Source organism: Schistocerca serialis, chromosome 1 (assembly GCF_023864345.2).
Source record: "Schistocerca serialis cubense isolate TAMUIC-IGC-003099 chromosome 1, iqSchSeri2.2, whole genome shotgun sequence".
Lineage (NCBI taxonomy): Eukaryota > Metazoa > Arthropoda > Insecta > Orthoptera > Acrididae > Schistocerca > Schistocerca serialis.
The window spans coordinates 431477129-431504468 of NC_064638.1; the positions used below are offsets into that span (position 1 = coordinate 431477129).

Consider the following 27340-nt stretch of genomic DNA (forward strand, 5'->3'; position numbering starts at 1 on the left):
ATTAATTCTCTGGTTGCAGGAATATGCTGTAGTGTGTTATTAGATGTAAAGGATGCAAGTAGTAGCCTTCTTGAAGACAATCTTAGTGAACATGCAAATGGCTCATCAGTAAGCTAAAGGTGTGTACAAGGAGCGACTGTGAAACTGACATCTGCGGAGTACGACGATGGATGCATTTGGCGGTATGAGGGAAGAATGGGAACAAAGTTCCATTGCGGCATTTGTCTTGCGACAGGTTCGAGATTACTAGAGAGCGCTACTAGAACAGAGCATATAACCGGATAGAGGTAATGATATAAGTTTGTTTATTCATTGTGATTTTTAGTTTTGGAATCGCCAGAGAGGACTGGTTGTGGTTTTTCTGTCCTTAGGGGTGTTTGGACCTGTCACAGATTGCTGTGGCAGGTGAGAGCGTTTCATGACTTTCTAATTGCAGATGCTGTAAGAGAATTGGCCTTTGATTGCCAGGATTAACTGCATTTCGTGGAAGGATTTTCTCCCAGCGAACATGTAAGCCTGTATAAATTTGTTATGCCAAATTGATGTAATTGTGCAACTGCTATAGGTATGCTGCAAACGTGCTAGATTTATATCATTAAAATGATTTGGTTGGATATAGTGACTCCTTGCTATGCAGCTGGGTGGGTGTGGATGTTTGTGTGAGGTGTGTTGCAGGAGCAAACAGGATTATGTTTTGTGCATGTCGGAACGTGACACGGCAGCTAAAGGATGTCCGAAAGGATGGCAGCTGCTTTGTAGTAAGCCTACTCAGTCTTTAATGCGTGCATCCACATATCTTCTGGTTACAGCCAAGTCATGTGATTGGGTGGAGATAGAAGAAGTCTGCCCTTTTTATAGTGTATGGCATATGTGGCATTTTCTGATTGCAGGTTAGCCGAATAGCTTATGTAGCTTATTGATTGTATATTGAACAGTTTTGAATCTCTGTGTGGATGTCACAACAGGCACAGTACGTAATTATGTTTTGTAAAGGCAGTGGATAATACATGGTTCATTGTGACACTCGCTAAGAGTGTCAAATGATTGGTGAAGCTAATTTTGCATTATGGGGAGTTTCTTTATTGATTGGTGAAATTTAGCACTGTTGATTTGTCTGCAATGGGATGGGTGCTTGTTTTCTCTTCAACAGGTATTTGGCACATTGATCTCCGCCCATAGTGAGAGACTTGAAGAGGTACCCAGTCTGTAAGTTTGCAACAGTAATAATACACATAATTCTGTGAGTCTGGTTGCTTGCTTTGATGTAAGGTAATAGTCTAGATAGTTACCCTTGGTTGACGTGGGGGCATTTAAATGTGGGATAAGCTGTTTGGTTCCTCTCCAGCAGGTGTTGTGTGACGAGTTGTGTACTGTGGCCCGTTAGGAATGGGTAACCAACTTTGGACAACTTGAAAGAGGAGTATCGTAGGGGAATTTAGAGCCAATCGTGAGGTAACAGTTAGATTGGCTACTTTGTGAGTATGTGGCTTTGTGTGTTTAATGAACATCACAGATGTGTGTTGTCACCGTGAGCATTAGTTCATGGGGTGACAGGCTATTAATTCTCTGGTTGCAGGAATATGCTGTAGTGTGTTATTAGATGTAAAGGATGCAAGTAGTAGCCTTCTTGAAGACAATCTTAGTGAACATGCAAATGGGTCATCAGTAAGCTAAAGGTGTGTACAAGGAGCGACTGTGAAATTGACATCTGCGGAGTACAACGATGGATGCATTTGGCGGTATGAGGGAAGAATGGGAACAAAGTTCCATTGCGGCATTTGACTTGCGACAGGTTCGAGATTACTTGAGAGCACTACTAGAACATAGCATATAACCGGATAGAGGTAATGATATAAGTTTGTTTATTCATTGTGATTTTTAGTTTTGGAATCGCCAGTGAGGACTGGTTGTGGTTTTTCTGTCGTTAGGGGTGTTTGGACCTGTCACAGATTGCTGTGGCAGGTGAGAGCGTTTCATGACTTTCTAATTGCAGATGCTGTAAGAGAATTGGCCTTTGATTGCCAGGATTAACTGCATTTCGTGGAAGGATTTTCTCCCAGCGAACATGTAAGCCTGTATAAATTTGTTATGCCAAATTGATGTAATTGTGCAACTGCTATAGGTATGCTGCAAACGTGCTAGAATTATATCATTAAAATGATTTGGTTGGATATAGTGACTCCTTGCTATGCAGCTGGGTGGGTGTGGATGTTTGTGTGAAGTGTGTTGCAGGAGCAAGCAGGATTATATTTTGTGCATGTTGGAACGTGACACGGCAGCCAAAGGATGTGCGAAAGGATGGCAGCTGCTTTGTAGTAAGCCTACTCAGTCATTAATGCATGCATCCACATATCTTCTGGTTAAAGCCAAGTCATGCGATTGGGTGGAGATAGAAGAAGTCTGCCCTTGTTATAGTGTATGGCATATGTGGCATTTTCTGATTGCAGGTTAGCCGAATAGCTTATGTAGCTTATTGATTGTATATTGAACAGTTTTGAATCTCTGTGTGGATGTCACAACAGGCACAGTACGTAATTATGTTTTGTAATGGCAGTGGATAATACATGGTTCATTGTGACACTCGCTAAGAGTGTCAAATGATTGGAGAAGCTAATTTTGCATTATGGGGTGTTTCTTTATTGATTGGTGAAATTGAGCACTGTTGATTTGTCTGCAATGGGTGGGTGCTTGTTTTCTCTTCAACAGGTATTTGGCACATTGATCTCCGCCCATAGTGAGAGACTTGAAGAGGTACCCAGTCTGTAAGTTTGCAACAGCAATAATACACTTAATTCTGTGAGTCTAGTTGCTTGCTTTGATGTAAGGTAATAGTCTAGATAGTTGCCCTTGGTTGACGTGGGGGCATTTAAATGTGGGATAAGCTGTTTGGTTCCTCTCCAGCAGGTGTTGTGTGACGAGTTGTGTACTGTGGCCCGTTAGGAATGGGTAACCAACTTTGGACAACTTGAAAGAGGAGTATCGTAGGGGGATTTAGAGCCAATCGTGAGGTAACAGTTAGATTGGCTACTTTGTGAGTATGTGGCTTTGTGTGTTTAATGAACATCGCAGATGTGTGTTGTCACCGTGAGCATTAGTTCATGGGGTGACAGGCTATTAATTCTCTGGTTGCAGGAATATGCTGTAGTGTGTTATTAGATGTAAAGGATGCAAGTAGTAGCCTTCTTGAAGACAATCTTAGTGAACATGCAAATGGGTCATCAGTAAGCTAAAGGTGTGTACAAGGAGCGACTGTGAAACTGACATCTGCGGAGTACGACGATGGATGTATTTCGCGGTATGAGGGAAGAATGGGAACAAAGTTCCATTGCGGCATTTGACTTGCGACAGGTTCGAGATTACTTGAGAGCGCTACTAGAACATAGCATATAACCGGATAGAGGTAATGATATAAGTTTGTTTATTCATTGTGATTTTTAGTTTTGGAATCGCCAGTGAGGACTGGTTGTGGTTTTTCTGTCCTTAGGGGTGTTTGGACCTGTCACAGATTGCTGTGGCAGGTGAGAGCGTTTCATGACTTTCTAATTGCAGATGCTGTAAGAGAATTGGCCTTTGATTGCCAGGATTAACTGCATTTCGTGGAAGGATTTTCTCCCAGCGAACATGTAAGCCTGTATAAATTTGTTATGCCAAATTGATGTAATTGTGCAACTGCTATAGGTAATTCTACAAACGTGCTAGATTTATATCATTAAAATGATTTGGTTGGATATAGTGACTCTTTGCTATGCAGCTGGGTGGGTGTGGGTTTTTGTGTGAGGTGTGTTGTAGGAGCAAGCAGGATTATGTTTTGTGCATGTCGGAACGTGACACGGCAGCCGAAGGATGTGCGAAAGGATGGCAGCTGCTTTGTAGTAAGCCTACTCAGTCATTAATGCGTGCATCCACATATCTTCTGGTTACAGCCAAGTCATGTGATTGGGTGGAGATAGAAGAAGTCTGCCCTTGTTATAGTGTATGGCATATGTGGCATTTTCTGATTGCAGGTTAGCCGAATAGCTTATGTAGCTTATTGATTGTATATTGAACAGTTTTGAATCTCTGCGTGGGAGTCACAACAGGCACAGTACGTAATTATGTTTTGTAAAGGCAGTGGATAATACATGGTTCATTGTGACACTCGCTAAGAGTGTCAAATGATTGGTGAAGCTAATTTTGCATAATGGGGAGTTTCTTTATTGATTGGTGAAATTGAGCACTGTTGATTTGTCTGCAATGGGGTGGGTGCTTGTTTTCTCTTCAACAGGTATTTGGCACATTGATCTCCGCCCATAGTGAGAGACTTGAAGAGGTACCCAGTCTGTAAGTTTGCAACAGTAATAATACACTTAATTCTGTGAGTCTGGTTGCTTGCTTTGATGTAAGGTAATAGTCTAGATAGTTACCCTTGGTTGACGTGGGGGCATTTAAATGTGGGATAAGCTGTTTGGTTCCTCTCCAGCAGGTGTTGTGTGCCGAGTTGTGTACTGTGGCCCGTTAGGAATGGGTAACCAACTTTGGACAACTTGAAAGAGGAGTATCGTAGGGGGATTTAGAGCCAATCGTGAGGTAACAGTTAGATTGGCTACTTTGTGAGTATGTGGCTTTGTGTGTTTAATGAACATCACAGATGTGTGTTGTCACCGTGAGCATTAGTTCATGGGGTGACAGGCTATTAATTCTCTGGTTGCAGGAATATGCTGTAGTGTGTTATTAGATGTAAAGGATGCAAGTAGTAGCCTTCTTGAAGACAATCTTAGTGAACATGCAAATGGGTCATCAGTAAGCTAAAGGTGTGTACAAGGAGCGACTGTGAAACTGACATCTGCGGAATACGACGATGGATGCATTTGGCGGTATGAGGGAAGAATGGGAACAAAGTTCCATTGCGGCATTTGACTTGCGACAGGTTCGAGATTACTTGAGAGCGCTACTAGAACAGAGCATATAACCGGATAGAGGTAATGATATAAGTTTGTTTATTCATTGTGATTTTTAGTTTTGGAATCGCCAGTGAGGACTGGTTGTGGTTTTTCTGTCCTTAGGGGTGTTTGGACCTGTCACAGATTGCTGTGGCAGGTGGGAGCGTTTCATGACTTTCTAATTGCAGATGCTGTAAGGGAATTGGCCTTTGATTGCCAGGATTAACTGCATTTCGTGGAAGGATTTTCTCCCAGCGAACATGTAAGCCTGTATAAATTTGTTATGCCAAATTGATGTAATTGTGCAACTGCTATAGGTAATTCTACAAACGTGCTAGATTTATATCATTAAAATGATTTGGTTGGATATAGTGACTCCTTGCTATGCAGCTGGGTGGGTGTGGATGTTTGTGTGAGGTGTGTTGCAGGAGCAAACAGGATTATGTTTTGTGCATGTCGGAACGTGACACGGCAGCCGAAGGATGTGCGAAAGGATGGCAGCTGCTTTGTAGTAAGCCTACTCAGTCATTAATGCGTGCATCCACATATCTTCTGGTTACAGCCAAGTCATGTGATTGGGTGGAGATAGAAGAAGTCTGCCCTTGTTATAGTGTATGGCATATGTGGCATTTTCTGATTGCAGGTTAGCCGAATAGCTTATGTAGCTTATTGATTGTATATTGAACAGTTTTGAATCTCTGTGTGGATGTCACAACAGGCACAGTACGTAATTATGTTTTGTAAAGGCAGTGGATAATACATGGTTCATTGTGACACTCGCTAAAGTGTCAAATGATTGGAGAAGCTTATTTTGCATTATGGGGAGTTTCTTTATTGATTGGTGAAATTGAGCACTGTTGATTTGTCTGCAATGGGGTGGGTGCTTGTTTTCTCTTCAACAGGTATTTGGCACATTGATCTCCGCCCATAGTGAGAGACTTGAAGAGGTACCCAGTCTGTAAGTTTGCAACAGTAATAATACACATAATTCTGTGAGTCTGGTTGCTTGCTTTGATGTAAGGTAATAGTCTAGATAAGTTACCTTTGGTTGACGTGGGGGCATTTAAATGTGGGATAAGCTGTTTGGTTCCTCTCCGGCAGGTGTTGTGTGACGAGTTGTGTACTGTGGCCCGTTAGGAATGGGTAACCAACTTTGGACAACTTGAAAGAGGAGTATCGTAGGGGGATTTAGAGCCAATCGTGAGGTAACAGTTAGATTGGCTACTTTGTGAGTATGTGGCTTTGTGTGTTTAATGAACATCACAGATGTGTGTTGTCACCGTGAGCATTAGTTCATGGGGTGACAGGCTATTAATTCTCTGGTGCAGGAATATGCTGTAGTGTGTTATTAGATGTAAAGGATGCAAGTAGTAGCCTTCTTGAAGACAATCTTAGTGAACATGCAAATGGGTCATCAGTAAGCTAAAGGTGTGTACAAGGAGCGACTGTGAAACTGACATCTGCGGAGTACGACGATGGATGTATTTGGCGGTATGAGGGAAGAATGGGAACAAAGTTCCATTGCGGCATTTGACTTGCGACAGGTTCGAGATTACTTGAGAGCGCTACTAGAACGGAGCATATAACCGGATAGAGGTAATGATATAAGTTTGTTTATTCATTGTGATTTTTAGTTTTGGAATCGCGAGTGAGGACTGGTTGTGGTTTTTCTGTCCTTAGGGGTGTTTTGACCTGTCACAGGTTGCTGTGGCAGGTGAGAGCGTTTCATGACTTTCTAATTGCAGATGCTGTAAGAGAATTGGTCTTTGATTGCCAGGATTAACTGCATTTCGTGGAAGGATTTTCTCCCAGCGAACATGTAAGCCTGTATAAATTTGTTATGCCAAATTGATGTAATTGTGCAACTGCTATAGGTAATTCTACAAACGTGCTAGATTTATATCATTAAAATGATTTGGTTGGATATAGTGACTCTTTGCTATGCAGCTGGGTGGGTGTGGGTGTTTGTGTGAGGTGTGTTGCAGGAGCAAACAGGATTATGTTTTGTGCATGTCGGAACGTGACAAGGCAGCCGAAGGATGTGCGAAAGGATGGCATCTGCTTTGTAGTAAGCCTACTCAGTCATTAATGCGTGCATCCACATATCTTCTGGTTACAGCCAAGTCATGTGATTGGGCGGAGATAGAAGAAGTCTGCCCTTGTTATAGTGTATGGCATATGTGGCATTTTCTGATTGCAGGTTAGCCGAATAGCTTATGTAGCTTATTGATTGTATATTGAACAGTTTTGAATCTCTGCGTGGGAGTCACAACAGGCACAGTACGTAATTATGGTTTGTAAAGGCAGTGGATAATACATGGTTCATTGTGACACTCGCTAAGAGTGTCAAATGATTGGTGAAGCTAATTTTGCATTATGGGGAGTTTCTTTATTGATTGGTGAAATTGAGCACTGTTGATTTGTCTGCAATGGGGTGGGTGCTTGTTTTCTCTTCAACAGGTATTTGGCACATTGATCTCCGCCCATAGTGAGAGACTTGAAGAGGTACCCAGTCTGTAAGTTTGCAACAGTAATAATACACTTAATTCTGTGAGTCTGGTTGCTTGCTTTTATGTAAGGTAATAGTCTAGATAGTTACCTTTGGTTGACGTGGGGGCATTTAAATGTGGGATAAGCTGTTTGGTTCCTCTCCAGCAGGTGTTGTGTGACGAGTTGTGTACTGTGGCCCGTTAGGAATTGGTAACCAACTTTGGACAACTTGAAAGAGGAGTATCGTAGGGGGATTTAGAGCCAATCGTGAGGTAACAGTTAGATTGGCTACTTTGTGAGTATGTGGCTTTGTGTTTAATGAACATCACAGATGTGTGTTGTCACCGTGAGCATTAGTTCATGGGGTGACAGGCTATTAATTCTCTGGTTGCAGGAATATGCTGTAGTGTGTTATTAGATGTAAAGGATGCAAGTAGTAGCCTTCTTGAAGACAATCTTAGTGAACATGCAAATGGCTCATCAGTAAGCTAAAGGTGTGTACAAGGAGCGACTGTGAAACTGACATCTGCGGAGTACGACGATGGATGCATTTGGCGGTATGAGGGAAGAATGGGAACAAAGTTCCATTGCGGCATTTGACTTGCGACAGGTTCGATATTACTTGAGAGCACTACTAGAACATAGCATATAACCGGATAGAGGTAATGATATAAGTTTGTTTATTCATTGTGATTTTTAGTTTTGGAATCGCGAGTGAGGACTGGTTGTGGTTTTTCTGTCCTTAGGGGTGTTTGGACCTGTCACAGATTGCTGTGGCAGGTGAGAGCGTTTCATGACTTTCTAATTGCAGATGCTGTAAGAGAATTGGCCTTTGATTGCCAGGATTAACTGCATTTCGTGGAAGGATTTTCTCCCAGCGAACATGTAAGCCTGTATAAATTTGTTATGCCAAATTGATGTAATTGTGCAACTGCTATAGGTAATTCTACAAACGTGCTAGATTTATATCATTAAAATGATTTGGTTGGATATAGTGACTCCTTGCTATGCAGCTGGGTGGGTGTGGATGTTTGTGTGAGGTGTGTTGCAGGAGCTAGCAGGATTATGTTTTGTGCATGTCGGAACGTGACACGGCAGCCGAAGGATGTGCGAAAGGATGGCAGCTGCTTTGTAGTAAGCCTACTCAGTCATTAATGCGTGCATCCACATATCTTCTGGTTACAGCCAAGTCATGTGATTGGGTGGAGATAGAAGAAGTCTGCCCTTGTTATAGTGTATGGCATATGTGGCATTTTCTGATTGCAGGTTAGCCGAATAGCTTATGTAGCTTATTGATTGTATATTGAACAGTTTTGAATCTCTGCGTGAATGTCACAACAGGCACAGTACGTAATTATGTTTTGTAAAGGCAGTGGATAATACATGGTTCATTGTGACACTCGCTAAGAGTGTCAAATGATTGGTGAAGCTAATTTTGCATTATGGGGAGTTTCTTTATTGATTGGTGAAATTGAGCACTGTTGATTTGTCTGCAATGGGGTGGGTGCTTGTTTTCTCTTCAACAGGTATTTGGCACATTGATCTCCGCCCATAGTGAGAGACTTGAAGAGGTACCCAGTCTGTAAGTTTGCAACAGTAATAATACACTTAATTCTGTGAGTCTGGTTGCTTGCTTTGATGTAAGGCAATAGTCTAGATAGTTACCTTTGGTTGACGTGGGGGCATTTAAATGTGGGATAAGCTGTTTGGTTCCTCTCCAGCAGGTGTTGTGTGACGAGTTGTGTACTGTGGCCCGTTAGGAATGGGTAACCAACTTTGGACAACTTGAAAGAGGAGTATCGTAGGGGGATTTAGAGCCAATCGTGAGGTAACAGTTAGATTGGCTACTTTGTGAGTATGTGGCTTGGTGTGTTTAATGAACATCACAGATGTGTGTTGTCACCGTGAGCATTAGTTCATGGGGTGACAGGCTATTAATTCTCTGGTTGCAGGAATATGCTGTAGTGTGTTATTAGATGTAAAGGAGGCAAGTAGTAGCGTTCTTGAAGACAATCTTAGTGAACATGCAAATGGGTCATCAGTAAGCTAAAGGTGTGTACAAGGAGCGACTGTGAAACTGACATCTGCGGAGTACGACGATAGATGCATTTGGCGGTATGAGGGAAGAATGGGAACAAAGTTCCATTGCGGCATTTGACTTGCGACAGGTTCGAGATTACTTGAGAGCGCTACTAGAACAGAGCATATAACCGGATAGAGGTAATGATATAAGTTTGTTTATTCATTGTGATTTTTAATTTTGGAATCGCCAGTGAGGACTGGTTGTGGTTTTTCTGTCCTTAGGGGTGTTTGGACCTGTCACAGATTGCTGTGGCAGGTGAGAGCGTTTCATGACTTTCTAATTGCAGATGCTGTAAGAGAATTGGCCTTTGATTGCCAGGATTAACTGCAGTTCGTGGAAGGATGTCTCCCAGCGAACATGTAAGCCTGTATAAATTTGTTATGCCAAATTGATGTAATTGTGCAACTGCTATAGGTATGCTGCAAACGTGCTAGATTTATATCATTAAAATGATTTGGTTGGATATAGTGACTGCTTGCTATGCAGCTGGGTGGGTGTGGATGTTTGTGTGAGGTGTGTTGCAGGAGCAAACAGGATTATGTTTTGTGCATGTCGGAACGTGACACGGCAGCCGAAGGATGTGCGAAAGGATGGCAGCTGCTTTGTAGTAAGCCTACTCAGTCATTAATGCGTGCATCCACATATCTTCTGGTTACAGCCAAGTCATGTGATTGGGTGGAGATGGAAGAAGTCTGCCCTTGTTATAGTGTATGGCATATGTGGCATTTTCTGATTGCAGGTTAGCCGAATAGCTTATGTAGCTTATTGATTGTATATTGAACAGTTATGAATCTCTGCATGTGAGTCACAACAGGCACAGTACGTAATTATGTTTTGTAAAGGCAGTGGATAATACATGGTTCATTGTGACACTCGCTAAGAGTGTCAAATGATTGGTGAAGCTAATTTTGCATTATGGGGAGTTTCTTTATTGATTGGTGAAATTGAGCACTGTTGATTTGTCTGCAATGGGGTGGGTGCTTGTTTTCTCTTCAACAGGTATTTGGCACATTGATCTCCGCCCATAGTGAGAGACTTGAAGAGGTTGCCAGTCTGTAAGTTTGCAACAGTAATAATACACATAATTCTGTGAGTCTGGTTGCTTGCTTTGATGTAAGGTAATATTCTAGATAGTTACCCTTGGTTGACGTGGGGGCATTTAAATGTGGGATAAGCTGTTTGGTTCCTCTCCAGCAGGTGTTGTGTGACGAGTTGTGTACTGTGGCCCGTTAGGAATGGGTAACCTACTTTGGACAACTTGAAAGAGGAGTATCGTAGGGGAATTTAGAGCCAATTGTGAGGTAACAGTTAGATTGGCTACTTTGTGAGTATGTGGCTTTGTGTGTTTAATGAACATCACAGATGTGTGTTGTCACCGTGAGCATTAGTTCATGGGGTGACAGGCTATTAATGCTCTGTTTGCAGGAATATGCTGTAGTGTGTTATTAGATGTAAAGGAGGCAAGTAGTAGCCTTCTTGAAGACAATCTTAGTGAACATGCAAATGGGTCATCAGTAAGCTAAAGGTGTGTACAAGGAGCGACTGTGAAACTGACATCTGCGGAGTACGACGATAGATGCATTTGGCGGTATGAGGGAAGAATGGGAACAAAGTTCCATTGCGGCATTTGACTTGCGACAGGTTCGAGATTACTTGAGAGCGCTACTAGAACAGAGCATATAACCGGATAGAGGTAATGATATAAGTTTGTTTATTCATTGTGATTTTTAGTTTTGGAATCGCCAGTGAGGACTGGTTGTGGTTTTTCTGTCCTTAGGGGTGTTTGGACCTGTCACATTGCTGTGGCAGGTGAGAGCGTTTCATGACTTTCTAATTGCAGATGCTGTAAGAGAATTGGCCTTTGATTGCCAGGATTAACTGCAGTTCGTGGAAGGATGTCTCCCAGCGAACATGTAAGCCTGTATAAATTTGTTATGCCAAATTGATGTAATTGTGCAACTGCTATAGGTATGCTGCAAACGTGCTAGATTTATATCATTAAAATGATTTGGTTGGATATATTGACTCCTTGCTATGCAGCTGGGTGGGTGTGGATGTTTGTGTGAGGTGTGTTGCAGGAGCAAACAGGATTATGTTTTGTGCATGTCGGAACGTGACACGGCAGCCGAAGGATGTGCGAAAGGATGGCAGCTGCTTTGTAGTAAGCCTACTCAGTCATTAATGCGTGCATCCACATATCTTCTGGTTACAGCCAAGTCATGTGATTGGGTGGAGATAGAAGAAGTCTGCCCTTGTTATAGTGTATGGCATATGTGGCATTTTCTGATTGCAGGTTAGCCGAATAGCTTATGTAACTTATTGATTGTATATTGAACAGTTATGAATCTCTGTGTGGATGTCACAACAGGCACAGTACGTAATTATGTTTTGTAAAGGCAGTGGATAATACATGGTTCATTGTGACACTCGCTAAGAGTGTCAAATGATTGGTGAAGCTAATTTTGCATTATGGGGAGTTTCTTTATTGATTGGTGAAATTGAGCACTGTTGATTTGTCTGCAATGGGGTGGGTGCTTGTTTTCTCTTCAACAGGTATTTGGCACATTGATCTCCGCCCATAGTGAGAGACTTGAAGAGGTTGCCAGTCTGTAAGTTTGCAACAGTAATAATACACATAATTCTGTGAGTCTGGTTGCTTGCTTTGATGTAAGGTAATATTCTAGATAGTTACCCTTGGTTGACGTGGGGGCATTTAAATGTGGGATAAGCTGTTTGGTTCCTCTCCAGCAGGTGTTGTGTGACGAGTTGTGTACTGTGGCCCGTTAGGAATGGGTAACCAACTTTGGACAACTTGAAAGAGGAGTATCGTAGGGGGATTTAGAGCCAATCGTGAGGTAACAGTTAGATTGGCTACTTTGTGAGTATGTGGCTTTGTGTGTTTAATGAACATCACAGATGTGTGTTGTCACCGTGAGCATTAGTTCATGGGGTGACAGGCTATTAATTCTCTGGTTGCAGGAATATGCTGTAGTGTGTTATTAGATGTAAAGGATGCAAGTAGTAGCCTTCTTGAAGACAATCTTAGTGAACATGCAAATGGCTCATCAGTAAGCTAAAGGTGTGTACAAGGAGCGACTGTGAAACTGACATCTGCGGAGTACGACGATGGATGCATTTGGCGGTATGAGGGAAGAATGGGAACAAAGTTCCATTGCGGCATTTGTCTTGCGACAGGTTCGAGATTACTAGAGAGCGCTACTAGAACAGAGCATATAACCGGATAGAGGTAATGATATAAGTTTGTTTATTCATTGTGATTTTTAGTTTTGGAATCGCCAGTGAGGACTGGTTGTGGTTTTTCTGTCCTTAGGGGTGTTTGGACCTGTCACAGATTGCTGTGGCAGGTGAGAGCGTTTCATGACTTTCTAATTGCAGATGCTGTAAGAGAATTGGCCTTTGATTGCCAGGATTAACTGCATTTCGTGGAAGGATTTTCTCCCAGCGAACATGTAAGCCTGTATAAATTTGTTATGCCAAATTGATGTAATTGTGCAACTGCTATAGGTATGCTGCAAACGTGCTAGATTTATATCATTAAAATGATTTGGTTGGATATAGTGACTCCTTGCTATGCAGCTGGGTGGGTGTGGATGTTTGTGTGAGGTGTGTTGCAGGAGCAAACAGGATTATGTTTTGTGCATGTCGGAACGTGACACGGCAGCTAAAGGATGTCCGAAAGGATGGCAGCTGCTTTGTAGTAAGCCTACTCAGTCTTTAATGCGTGCATCCACATATCTTCTGGTTACAGCCAAGTCATGTGATTGGGTGGAGATAGAAGAAGTCTGCCCTTTTTATAGTGTATGGCATATGTGGCATTTTCTGATTGCAGGTTAGCCGAATAGCTTATGTAGCTTATTGATTGTATATTGAACAGTTTTGAATCTCTGTGTGGATGTCACAACAGGCACAGTACGTAATTATGTTTTGTAAAGGCAGTGGATAATACATGGTTCATTGTGACACTCGCTAAGAGTGTCAAATGATTGGTGAAGCTAATTTTGCATTATGGGGAGTTTCTTTATTGATTGGTGAAATTTAGCACTGTTGATTTGTCTGCAATGGGATGGGTGCTTGTTTTCTCTTCAACAGGTATTTGGCACATTGATCTCCGCCCATAGTGAGAGACTTGAAGAGGTACCCAGTCTGTAAGTTTGCAACAGTAATAATACACATAATTCTGTGAGTCTGGTTGCTTGCTTTGATGTAAGGTAATAGTCTAGATAGTTACCCTTGGTTGACGTGGGGGCATTTAAATGTGGGATAAGCTGTTTGGTTCCTCTCCAGCAGGTGTTGTGTGACGAGTTGTGTACTGTGGCCCGTTAGGAATGGGTAACCAACTTTGGACAACTTGAAAGAGGAGTATCGTAGGGGAATTTAGAGCCAATCGTGAGGTAACAGTTAGATTGGCTACTTTGTGAGTATGTGGCTTTGTGTGTTTAATGAACATCACAGATGTGTGTTGTCACCGTGAGCATTAGTTCATGGGGTGACAGGCTATTAATTCTCTGGTTGCAGGAATATGCTGTAGTGTGTTATTAGATGTAAAGGATGCAAGTAGTAGCCTTCTTGAAGACAATCTTAGTGAACATGCAAATGGGTCATCAGTAAGCTAAAGGTGTGTACAAGGAGCGACTGTGAAATTGACATCTGCGGAGTACAACGATGGATGCATTTGGCGGTATGAGGGAAGAATGGGAACAAAGTTCCATTGCGGCATTTGACTTGCGACAGGTTCGAGATTACTTGAGAGCACTACTAGAACATAGCATATAACCGGATAGAGGTAATGATATAAGTTTGTTTATTCATTGTGATTTTTAGTTTTGGAATCGCCAGTGAGGACTGGTTGTGGTTTTTCTGTCGTTAGGGGTGTTTGGACCTGTCACAGATTGCTGTGGCAGGTGAGAGCGTTTCATGACTTTCTAATTGCAGATGCTGTAAGAGAATTGGCCTTTGATTGCCAGGATTAACTGCATTTCGTGGAAGGATTTTCTCCCAGCGAACATGTAAGCCTGTATAAATTTGTTATGCCAAATTGATGTAATTGTGCAACTGCTATAGGTATGCTGCAAACGTGCTAGAATTATATCATTAAAATGATTTGGTTGGATATAGTGACTCCTTGCTATGCAGCTGGGTGGGTGTGGATGTTTGTGTGAAGTGTGTTGCAGGAGCAAGCAGGATTATATTTTGTGCATGTTGGAACGTGACACGGCAGCCAAAGGATGTGCGAAAGGATGGCAGCTGCTTTGTAGTAAGCCTACTCAGTCATTAATGCATGCATCCACATATCTTCTGGTTAAAGCCAAGTCATGCGATTGGGTGGAGATAGAAGAAGTCTGCCCTTGTTATAGTGTATGGCATATGTGGCATTTTCTGATTGCAGGTTAGCCGAATAGCTTATGTAGCTTATTGATTGTATATTGAACAGTTTTGAATCTCTGTGTGGATGTCACAACAGGCACAGTACGTAATTATGTTTTGTAATGGCAGTGGATAATACATGGTTCATTGTGACACTCGCTAAGAGTGTCAAATGATTGGAGAAGCTAATTTTGCATTATGGGGTGTTTCTTTATTGATTGGTGAAATTGAGCACTGTTGATTTGTCTGCAATGGGTGGGTGCTTGTTTTCTCTTCAACAGGTATTTGGCACATTGATCTCCGCCCATAGTGAGAGACTTGAAGAGGTACCCAGTCTGTAAGTTTGCAACAGCAATAATACACTTAATTCTGTGAGTCTAGTTGCTTGCTTTGATGTAAGGTAATAGTCTAGATAGTTACCCTTGGTTGACGTGGGGGCATTTAAATGTGGGATAAGCTGTTTGGTTCCTCTCCAGCAGGTGTTGTGTGACGAGTTGTGTACTGTGGCCCGTTAGGAATGGGTAACCAACTTTGGACAACTTGAAAGAGGAGTATCGTAGGGGGATTTAGAGCCAATCGTGAGGTAACAGTTAGATTGGCTACTTTGTGAGTATGTGGCTTTGTGTGTTTAATGAACATCGCAGATGTGTGTTGTCACCGTGAGCATTAGTTCATGGGGTGACAGGCTATTAATTCTCTGGTTGCAGGAATATGCTGTAGTGTGTTATTAGATGTAAAGGATGCAAGTAGTAGCCTTCTTGAAGACAATCTTAGTGAACATGCAAATGGGTCATCAGTAAGCTAAAGGTGTGTACAAGGAGCGACTGTGAAACTGACATCTGCGGAGTACGACGATGGATGTATTTCGCGGTATGAGGGAAGAATGGGAACAAAGTTCCATTGCGGCATTTGACTTGCGACAGGTTCGAGATTACTTGAGAGCGCTACTAGAACATAGCATATAACCGGATAGAGGTAATGATATAAGTTTGTTTATTCATTGTGATTTTTAGTTTTGGAATCGCCAGTGAGGACTGGTTGTGGTTTTTCTGTCCTTAGGGGTGTTTGGACCTGTCACAGATTGCTGTGGCAGGTGAGAGCGTTTCATGACTTTCTAATTGCAGATGCTGTAAGAGAATTGGCCTTTGATTGCCAGGATTAACTGCATTTCGTGGAAGGATTTTCTCCCAGCGAACATGTAAGCCTGTATAATTCTGTTATGCCAAATTGATGTAATTGTGCAACTGCTATAGGTAATGCTACAAACTTGCTAGATTTATATCATTAAAGTGATTTTATTGGTTATAGTGACTCCTTGCTATGCAGCTGGGTGGGTGTGGGTGTTTGTGTGCGGTGTGTTGCAGGAGCAAGCAGGATTATGTTTTGTGCATGTCAGAACATGACATGGCAGCTGAAGGATGTGCGATAGGATGGCAGCTGCTTTGTAGTAAGCCTACTCAGTCATTAATGTGTGCATCCACATATCTTCTGGTTACAGCCAAGTCATGTGATTGGATGGAGTTATAAGATCATGATCTGGACTCACAGTGAAGAACAACTCTAGAATTTCCTCTTCAACCTCAACTCCTTTGGTTCCATCAGATTCACCTGGTCCTACTCCAAATCCCATGGCACTTTCCTTGACGTTGACCTTGACCTCCATCTGTCAAATGGCCAAGTTCACACTTCCGTCCACAACAAACCCACCAACAAGCAACAGTACCTCCATTTTGACAGCTGCCACCCATTCCGTATGAAACGATCTCTTCCCTACAGCTTTGGTCTTCGTGGCAAACGAATCTGCTCCAGTCCTAAATCCCTGAACCATTACACCAATAACCTGAAAACAGCTTTCGCATCTGGCAACTGCCCTCCCGACCTGGTACAGAAGCAAATAACCAGAGCCACTTCCTCATCCCCTCAAACGCGGAACCTCCCACAGAAGAACCCCAAAAGTGCCCCATTTTTCACAGGATACTTTCCAGGACTGGATCAGACTCTGAATGTGGCTCTCCAGCAGGGATACGATCCCCTCAAATCCTGCATGCAGTGAGATGCATCCTTCATGAAATCCTCCCCACTCCACCAAGAATGTCTTTCTGCCGTCCACCTAACCTTCGTAACCTCTTAGTACATCCCTATGAAATCCCCAAACCACCTTCCCTACCCTTTGGCTCCTACTCTTGTAACTGCCCCCGGTTTAAGACCTGTCCCATGCACCATCCCACTACTAACTACTCCAGTCCTGTAACCCAGAAGTTGTACACGATCAAAGGCAGAGCCACGTGCGAAAGCACCTGTGATTTACCAACTGACATGCCTACACTGTGTAGCGTTCTATGTAGGAATGACCAGCAACAAACTGTCCATTCGCATGAACGGACACAGGCAGACAGTGTTTGTTGGTAATGAGGATCACCCTGTGGCTAAACATGCCTTGGTGCACGGCCAGCACATCTTGGCACAGTGTTACACCGTCCGGGTTATCTGGATACTTCCCACTGACACCAACCTATCAGGACTCCGAGGATGGGAACTTGCCCTTCAATATATTCTCTCCTCCCGTTACCCACCAGGCCTCAACCTCCGCTAATTTCAAGTTGCCGCCCCTCGTTCCTCACCTGTCATTCAACAACATCTTTGCCTTTGTACATCCACCTCGACTGACATCTCTGCCCAACCTCTTTACATTTACATATGTCTGCCTGTGTCATGTGCGGATGGATATGTGTGTGTGAGTGTATACCTGTCCTTTTTTCCCCCTAAGGTAAGTCCTTCCACGCCCGGGATTGAGTTGACTCCTTACCCTCTCCCTTAAAACCCACATCCTTTCGTCTTTCCCTCTCCTTCCCTCTTTCCTGAAGAAGCAACCTTAGGTTGCGAAAGCTCGATATTTGTGTGTGTGTGTGTGTGTTTATGTGTTTTTTATTGTCTCCTATCAACTTACCAACGCATTCGTTTGGTAAGTTACACCATCTTGGTGTTTTATATATAATTCACGCAGCTGTGTTTGCAAGATGATGGAATGTATGACTCATGCGTGGCTGGTATGGTGGCTTGTAATTTACTAACCACTGCACAATGTGGATTTAAAGCGCACAATTTTGCAGTTGACCATCTCGTCACTTTGTCCACCCGTGTCATGAATGGTTTTCTGTGGAAATCCCAGGCTGTGGGCGTTTTTCCATTTGGAGAAAGCTTAAGACACCTGCTGAAGGACTGATATCATCCTCCATACTCTCTACATGTGGGGCTTCTGTGGCTGCCTGCCCCATTTTCTTCAGGAATTTTTGAAAAGACCGAGTTTTCAAAGTAAGTATGGGTTCTGCCTTGTTGGGCACCTTTATCCAGCAAAATGGTGTGCCTCGGGGTTCCGTACTGAGCATCATCATCTTTGCTATCGCCATTAACCCTATAATGGCCTGTCTCCCACCGGGCATCATCTCCGGCTCCCTTTTCGTTGATGACTTTGCTATCTATTGCAGCTCTTCACAGACTTGTCTCATTGAGCAGCATCTTCAGCAGTGTCTTGCTAGTCTTTACTTATGGAACATCGACAATGGCTTTCGTTTTTCCACTGACAAAATCAGTGCAATTGGTTTCTCCCATCATCTCTACATCTTGGGCCTGTTGCTCATCAAAACTACGAAATTCCTTGGGCTCCTGTTCGATAGGAAAAACTCTTGGTTCTCCCACATGTCTTACCTGACAGCCAACTGTCCGTGGTCCCTCAATGTCCTACATGTCCTCAATGTTACTTTCTGGGTGCTGATCAAACCATCCTCCTCCTTTTGTACCGGTCCCTTGTCCATTCAAAAATAAACTGTGCATGCTTTGTTTATGCATCTGCCCATCCATCCCTCCTACACTGTCTTAATACTGTTCACCGTCGTGGCCTCCATTTGGCCACTGTCATCTTTTAAATTAGCCCAGTTGAGAGTCTGTATGCAGAAGCTGTCGAACTTTCAGTTGAGAGTCTGTATGCAGAAGCTGCCGAACTACTATTGTCCTGCCGCCATGACTTTCGCCTCAGTAGGTGCGCGTGCCGTTTGTCTGCCATGCATGATCACCTATCATATGCCCCCTTCTTCAATGACTCCTTGATCGCCAGTACGGGCGCGTCCCTGACAGGGAATAATGCTAAAACTTGTCTTGGAAATCATGGAAATATCAGGGAATTTCACGTGGGGAAACTTGTGGCAACCGTGATTTGGCTGGCATGCAGAACTCTGCCCGTTGTGAGAGACTTGAAGAGCTGCCCGTTTGGTAAGTTTGTAACAGTAATAATATTAGATACTTTGTTGTAAGGTATTAGTCTAGATAGTTACCCTTGGTTGACATGGGGGCATTTAAATGTGGGATAAGCTATTTGGTTCCTCTCCAGCAGGTGGCGTGTGGCGAGTTGTGCACCGTGGCTCTTAGGAATTCCTAATCAAAGTTGGACAACTTGAAAGGAGAGCATGGTTGTGGGATTTAGAGCCAGCCATGAGGAAACGATTACAATGCTGACTTTTTGAGTATGTGGCTTTGTGTGTTTAATGGACATCACAGATGGAACCATTTGTGTATTGTCACCATGAGCATTACGTGACAGGCTATTAATTTTCTGGTTGCAGTGCACTATTAGTAAAGGGAGAAAGTATGAGCCTTCTTGAAGATGATGATACTGAACAAGTAAATGTGTCATCAGGAAGCCAAAGTTGGTTATTAAGAGGAATTGCTAAATGCGACATTTGCCCAGTATGACCATGGATTTATTTGACAGTATGAGGGATGTATGTGAACATAGTTCCATAGGAATATTTGACTTGAGACATGATAAATTTCTTGCGAGTGCTACAAGAATGATAGGTATGGCTGAGGAGAGGTAATGATGTAATGTTGTTTATTTATTGTGACATTTGAGATTCAGTTGCAGTATAGCCTACGAGAACTGGTTTTGGATTTTCTGTCCTCAGTGGTGGTTGGGCCTGTCACGGACTGCTGCAAGGAAGAAATTTTTCTCTTTCTAATTGCTATGCTCATATGATGTAACGAGCTTTATCACTAAAGGTAATACTAAAATCTTTAGACATTTACTATTGCAATTGTTTGGCTGCATGTAGTCACTCCATGAGTGTGTCTGGTTTTTCATTTGTGTTCTGTGGTCTATTGCAGGAGAATGAAGGATTAAGTTTTTGTTCATCAGCCTCTGCCCAAGTGTGTGCCATATCAGAAAAGTTTTTGTGTAATAAGTCTTTTAGGTCCTTAATATTTACAGTTATCAATTTTGGTGGAGATCACTACATCATGTTTTGAGTCATCAGGCCTTTTATGCAGGTGGCAGTATGTGTTAATCACTTTTAATGGATGACAGAAACGTAATTGAACTTTACATGTTGACAGTGTGTGTGATGTTATTTCAGTTTTACAGATTAAAAAAGCAAATTGAAAAGTTCACAGAATCACCAGCTGATGTCAGTACTCATGTAGTGATGTTCCTGAGCATTATATCTCCTTTACGATTTTTTTTTTTTTTTTTTTCCTTCCAAATTATGTTCAAGAAAATATTTTTTGTATTTATGGAAAACATCGTATAATGAATGACATTGCGTATAGACATATAAAGACAGCTTTTAAAGTGCAAAAGAATTAGTTACAAAGTTTTGAAAATCACCAATAATAAAATCCTGAGTACACCCTTGCACTGGACTTGGATATTCTGCAACTTGAAGTCATTTTTTAGTTTCTCTGTTGCTATGAAGTCCAAACATATCTTCCACAACAGTTTCCTGTGAACATAAATCGTGGAAGAGCTGGTTGGGGCTCAGTGAATCTCATGTCACTATGAGCAGCACTTGTCACTCAACTGACGAATTGTCACCACTTTCAATCTCTTAATTAACATCACATTCTTCACTTTCTGAGCCACGAAATTCAATTTCAAGCACAGAATCATGTACTATTCCTTTTTTTGGAAGCAAGGAGAGTCTGATAGCACACATTTTGTTCTCGAGAATCCAAAGTTGCACAAAGTAAAGGCAACTTCTAGTGGCAGTCTCAACCAGACGACGACAGCCAGTCTACAAATGTAGTACCTGATGCTGTCTAGCAGCCAAACACGTAACAATCAGTGTTGTTACAGAAATATGTGGGGTTTTATTTTTTTGAAGGTATGTTCCCATGTAATGTATAGTTGGGATTTTAAGTTTCTGTCAGAATAATCAAAATGTGCTGTGGGTAGATTCTATAGTGCAAGCAAAAAAAAAAAAAAAAAGGAAAGAAAAAAGATTCGAGCAGTGATTAAGTACTTCTTAAAGAAAGGTATGAAAGCAAAGGAAATACATGCTCATTTTTAAGAAAACTCTGAGGTACTTGGTCCCTTGTGTTCAGGAGTTCCTAAGTGGAAAAATAGAGTTTAAATTTGGTTGGGACAGCTGAGATGGCGAACCACTTGCTGTTGGCCAAGATGTCCCACAACATCGGAAATTATTGCAAAAGTGCATAAAATTGTAATGGAAGATTTGCCGATTGAATGTGAAAGAAATTGCTGAGGCTGCAGGGATGTCATCTGAATGGACATATCACGTTTAACAGTGGCATTGGATTTGAGAAAATTATCTGCTTGTTGGGTGTCATCACTCTTAAATGCAGACTCAGAAACATATCAGAATGGAAGTGGCTGAACAATATTTGACTGTTTTTCAGAGCAACCAAGAATATTTTTTGCAATGGGTTGTGGCCACAGATGAAACTTGAGTCCATTACTATATACCACAGACAAACCAACAATCAAAGCAATTGTTGATTCCCCACCACCGAAGAAAACAATGTCAATATGCTCAGCCAGAAGGTCATGGCATCTGTTTTCTGGAATGCAAAAGGAATTCTGCTTCTAGATTATCTCCCAACTGGTGAAACAATTACAGGACAATACTATGCTATGCTCCTGGACCAGCTACAGAAAAGATGCATGAAAAAAGACAGTTTGGCAAGGAAGAAAGTCGTCTTTCATAGGACAGTTCGTGTCCATACAAAAGTGTCATTGTCATGTCAAACTTACACGAACTAAGATTAGATTTGTTGCCACACCCCCTGATTTGGCTCCATGGCTCCATCAGACTTCCATGTCTTCCCCAAAATCAAAATTTTTCTTGTTGGATGGTGATTCTCATCAGATGTAGAACTGACAGCCGGTGTTGATGGGCATTTTTCAGGCCTCAAGAAATCTAATTTTCGAGATGGGATAAAAGCATTGAAACGTCACCGAACCAAGGGTATTAGTGTAGTGGGAGACTGCCTTGAAAAATAAAAAAATTTTCACTGAGGTAAGTGATTTCTTTCTATTTCAATTCAGTAACTTACCGAATAACCCTTGTACCTGACAGTTCGAGCACAGTCATTAGTATGACGCGGCACCTTCCCTCCCCCTCCCCCTACCCCAATGTCCTGAATGCATGCACTGATTGTTTGGAAGAGCTTAGCAAAGCTGTCAAATCCTCTTCTGAGGCAAGCTATTCAAGACTGTAGTAACTGGACCTTGACATCCTGGATAGTGGCTCTGGCACAGAATTAACGTTCAAGAGACATATCAGGGACAAATCTTGCAACTTTGCTGGCCACAGGAGTACTTAAACATCATGCAGACATTCTTAAGCAAATGCCATGTGTGGACAGCCATTGTTATGTTGAAAAGTGGTACTGTTACATAAGAGGTAACACATGAGGATACAGGGTGTCTGTGACATACAGTTGTGCTATCATAAGTCCATCAGTCACACCTATTGGCTCCTTGCAGCATGACAAAAGGAGTAACACCACAGTGCTTATCCAAATCATTGGAAGAATTGGACCTCTCTATAAGTCGTCAACATACGCGTCAATGTTCATCATCTAGGGTAGTGCAGAATCGCGATTTATTGTGAACACACTGAGAGCCATTCATCAGCAGTCCTTGCTTCTCGGGCAAGAAAAACTCCAAATAGTTCCTTAGTCTGACTGCTGATAGTCTGCTATCAGTGTTGCAGTTTGACATTGAATGTTGCAAAATCCATTACTTGTTCTTAGATGGCAGTTGCAGATGCGAGGGGGTTAAATTGTATATGGTGCACAATACAGTGATCCTCCTTTGTAGTGGTCAGATGGTGTCAACTGGAACCTTGATGAAGAATGGCCTGCCCTCATGTTCCCATGCAGTCCAACATTGGGCCATTGCTGCATCCAAATGCCCCACAAATCTTTATATTGCACAATTCAACCTGCCAGTCAAATGGAGACCCGCCCTACCAAACTATGTTGTGCTGTTAACATTGTCTCGCACGAGTATGCGGCATCACTGTGTCCTTCACAGTGACAATATCTAACGCTGTTCGTGCCTTTTATAGACACTATGAGGCCTGGTAACAAGACTAGACATGAACAACACAAATGCACTAAGTAGCTGTTCTACCTGTCTGTCATGTACGAAATTGTAGTGACATGCAACCATGTCTTCTGGGTGCTTCATTTTTTGGTCAGGCAGTGTATAGATGAGGGTTGATCCAGAAGTAAGGTTCCCTTCGTTTTTACAATTATAGACAACATTGTTTATTGTCCTAGAAATTTACATCGTTGGAAAAAAGAAACTTAGTTCTCTTTTTCTACATAGTCATCATCTTCTTGTATGCCTCTCACCACCCCCCCACCCCTCTCCCGGTGCTGCAGTTTCTGTATCCTCATATCGTCGAACTCCATCGCCAACCCATTGAAAAGCGTTTCACTTCATCTTTGACTTCCTCGTCTTTTCACAAGCATTGGCCACCCAAATGTTCCTTTAACTAGAGGAATAAGTGATAATCACTAGGTGCGAAGTCCGGACCATAAGGTAGGTGGGGCATGACAGTCCAACCAAAGTTTGTCAAAAGTTCGTTAGTTTGATGGGAGACATGAGGTCAGGCGTGATCATGAAGCAGCATTACACCTGTCAGTCATCATCGTCTCCGGCAGTTTTCAATAGCTCACCCGAGTTTTTGTTGTATTTCGCAATAACTGTCTGGGTTGATAGTTGTCCCAGTTTCCATTAAATTAATAACATTATCCCAAACCATAGCAGCCATGACTTTGCCAAGAGACAGAGTTTTTGAACTTCTTTGCGACTGGTGACCCTGAGTGACACCATTGTTTGGATTTTTCGTCTCGCGTAACAGTGGAGCCCAACAATCCTTCCTTATCTTCTCGACATTTAAACTGCGAAGCACAATGAAGGCATTTCTCCTTGTGTTCTACTGTCAGTATACACAGTTCACATCAGGCACAGCACTTGGGATAACCCAATTTTTCCCTCAAAGCTCTTTCAACTGTACCGTAAGATCTCCCAGGAATCCAAGCAACAAGTTCGCGGACGGTGAGTCTCCTGTTTTGAAGCACTTAACATTGGACCATCTTGATACCCACCACCGAAACTGAAGGTCTTCCACTTCCTTCATCATGGACCTCTTTCCGACCAGCACTAAACTCCCTGCACCATTTTTAGACATGTTGAACGAACATACACTTGTCGCAATACTTTTGTGTCAGCTGACAATGAATATCCATGGATGGAGTCCCTTTCGTGAGCAGAAACTGAATTACGGAACGAATCTCGCACTTGGCGGGATCAACAGTGGACATCTCCATTGCGGGCGGCTGCTGAGCCAATACTGAGTGGTGCAGCGAAGTGTGGCCAGGCAGAATCCCACTTCCTTCATCATGGACCTCTTTCCGACCAGCACTAAACTCCCTGCACCATTTTTAGACATGTTGAACGAACATACACTTGTCGCAATACTTTTGTGTCAGCTGACAATGAATATCCATGGATGGAGTCCCTTTCGTGAGCAGAAACTGAATTACGGAACGAATCTCGCACTTGGCGGGATCAACAGTGGGCATCTCCATTGCGGGCGGCTGCTGAGCCAATACTGAGTGGTGCAGCGAAGTGTGGCCAGGCAGAATCAAGAGTGGGGAAACAGCCACGCACAACGGTGTTGATGGGTTTCGCCCAGCCCCTTCCTGCGTGGCTGGAGCTCGTTTGGAACTTTACTTCTGGATCAACCCTTGTAGTTAGGTTTGAATCTAGAGTCAGGTGTTCATGGGATATGTCTGCATGTCAAAATGTAACACCTCAGCCCATATGTGTGCGTTAATGTGACAGTTTCTTTGTAGTAAATCTTTTCAGTCCTTAATGTATTCAATACAAGCCCATAGTTAGCTGACATGGCCATAGCAAGTCGTATTTGTGACAATATGTGTTTGGCCTTTGCACTGTATATTGTTAGGAGTACTTGTCATAGCTAGTTCAACTTCTCAATGGAGTTTGAAATATTCCATGAATGTGTGGATACCACAGCACTTCTTATTTTTAATAGAAGTTTAATATGTACAGGAATTTGTAATATGATTTAAGCTTTTGTTTCGTAAAGTTGATCTCACGTCACTTAGATGAATAATGTTCCCACTTAAAAACCAAAGTTATGCCTGTTGCTCCGTGATTATTAAAATTGTACAAACAGTTTGGTTGTAATATGATGGACTATTAGTCACTAGTTTTCTAAGAGAACAGGTATTAAAATGTAGTTCATACACAGAAGTGCAAGAAGTGAGGAAGGTAAGTGCCTAACCATGGAGAGTGAAATTTTATATTCTGTTTGTGTGTCTTATTGTTGGTATAAAATGTGTGTTTGAGTTATTGAGATTTTATTTCTTGAATGCTGGAATTTTTGTTATGTGCTCCTTTTTTTATCTCCACACGTTTGAGTTGCACAACTGAGGCCATTGTTTGAGAGAGCATGAACTGCTAATTACTTTGAGTTTGTGCCACACGCAAATAACACTTCTGAGAAGAGAGACTTCAGCAGGTCACTCTGATTTAGGGATACCTGTTGTCTGCACAATAGTTTACCAACGTGCTTGTAGATAATTTATTCTCATCCAATAGATTTCTTTATGTCTTAAGTTGAACTCCAGTTGGGAGTCCTCTATTGAATGATTCTACCTAAAAGACAAATGTTGTTTACCCTGTTTATTGATAGCGTCCATAAGTGCTATACTGGTTTTCCTTTTTATGTTATCAATATCTGTACGTTGTCATAAGTTGCTAATTTGACAGGTAATTATTCAGAGTTAACTCCAGGCAGATTGGTTGTTTGTTAATAGCAACATTGTTGCAAATGCTAAGGCCAAGAAAATGCCTCATTCAAAGTGTGGCTCCTCTTACCGTATATGTATCAGTTTCATTGCTGATTTAGCCTTTTTACATTAACGGGACGTAGCCGATGCAGATTGCTCTAGGTATGGCGATACATTGCCCGTAATGTGTCTAGTTTATGCTTCATCCCACTCTTTATCTTTGAAATATTTGAAACTATTACAACAGTATTCCACTAGTACATTTCAGAGACTATATTTTACTGTAGGCACTGTAATGTTAATAATGAGTATAAGAATATTGTTTCTCTCTTTTATACTTTAAGGAAATATGTTGTTCACTGCTTGTGAGCTTCCTGTGTGGCTCTAAGGTTAGAGAGGGTGGGGGATTTTGCATTAACTATTGTATATGACCTAATAAACACATGACACTGCTGTAACAAGGAATGACCTACTTTGCATTCAGCTCCCAATTTGTAAAATGGCTGCTTTAAGTTAAGCAGATGTTCAATACCAGATGCTATTGATGTAAAATGTACTGTATAACATATCTGTAGAAGAAACAAATGGATTGCAGAATGCTGTGAAAAGTATGCATGATAACCTACAGAATTTCTGTGTTAATATAATTAAAGCAAAAGTTTATTTGCAGGTTCCTGTATTATGTCCTGAAATAATATCTTGTGGGCGACAGAAATAGTCCCAGTTCCATTTTTTGTCGTGGAGTGTCATTTAACATGTTGAAATCAACTGTCCATATTGCCTTTTAATCAAAGCTGTAACATTTGTAACACTGCCTTCAGTTGTTATTGTTGATATTTTACTGTGTTTGGAAATTGTACCTCCATGCCTTATGGAAATAACTTCATTAATGTTAATTAAGCTTTATTTGTTAGTAATTAATTTTAAATGTGTAATTTTGTCATTTGCTACTCTTGTTCATTATCAGGTTACATGTGTGTGAAACTTTGTAGATTACATTAAAGATATGTCTGAAGAAAAGTTAAAGCAATAAATTTTTTTAGTAATTGTATGATTCTTGGTTTTTATATTGAATGGACTCATTTGTATGTACCGAAATAGTTTTATCATTCCTTTGACAAACTGTCAGCTGTGAAATCATACTACTAAGTTTATGGGGGATTGATAATGTTACAATAGACACTTATTAATAATTTGGGGAGGGAGTAATTATTTACGAGGGCGGTTCAGAAAGTAACCTCCGATTGGTCACAGTGCGGGTTGTGGGGGGTGTAGCGATGCCATCTGTGCGTTCACGCACTCAACAGGTCAGTCGGCATCAAGCCGTGGTCGAGTGAAC

At 41.9% G+C, this 27340-nt stretch overlaps 1 long non-coding RNA gene across 3 annotated transcripts; it reads left to right on the forward strand.

Annotated features, from left to right (window-relative positions):
• Positions 1-1829: 1829 nt before the first annotated feature.
• On the forward strand, positions 1830-27052 carry LOC126472528 (uncharacterized). Of its 3 annotated transcripts, none has more exons than XR_007586414.1 (6): positions 1830-1844; positions 15853-19394; positions 19494-19744; positions 19836-19929; positions 22074-22184; positions 26672-27052. It is a non-coding gene; the product is annotated as an uncharacterized LOC126472528 (long non-coding RNA). The 3 variants fall into 3 exon arrangements; XR_007586412.1 differs by lacking the exon at positions 1830-1844 and adding an exon at positions 7351-8019 and having other exon boundaries at positions 14245-19394; XR_007586413.1 differs by lacking the exon at positions 1830-1844 and adding an exon at positions 13600-14296.
• Positions 27053-27340: the final 288 nt, after the last annotated feature.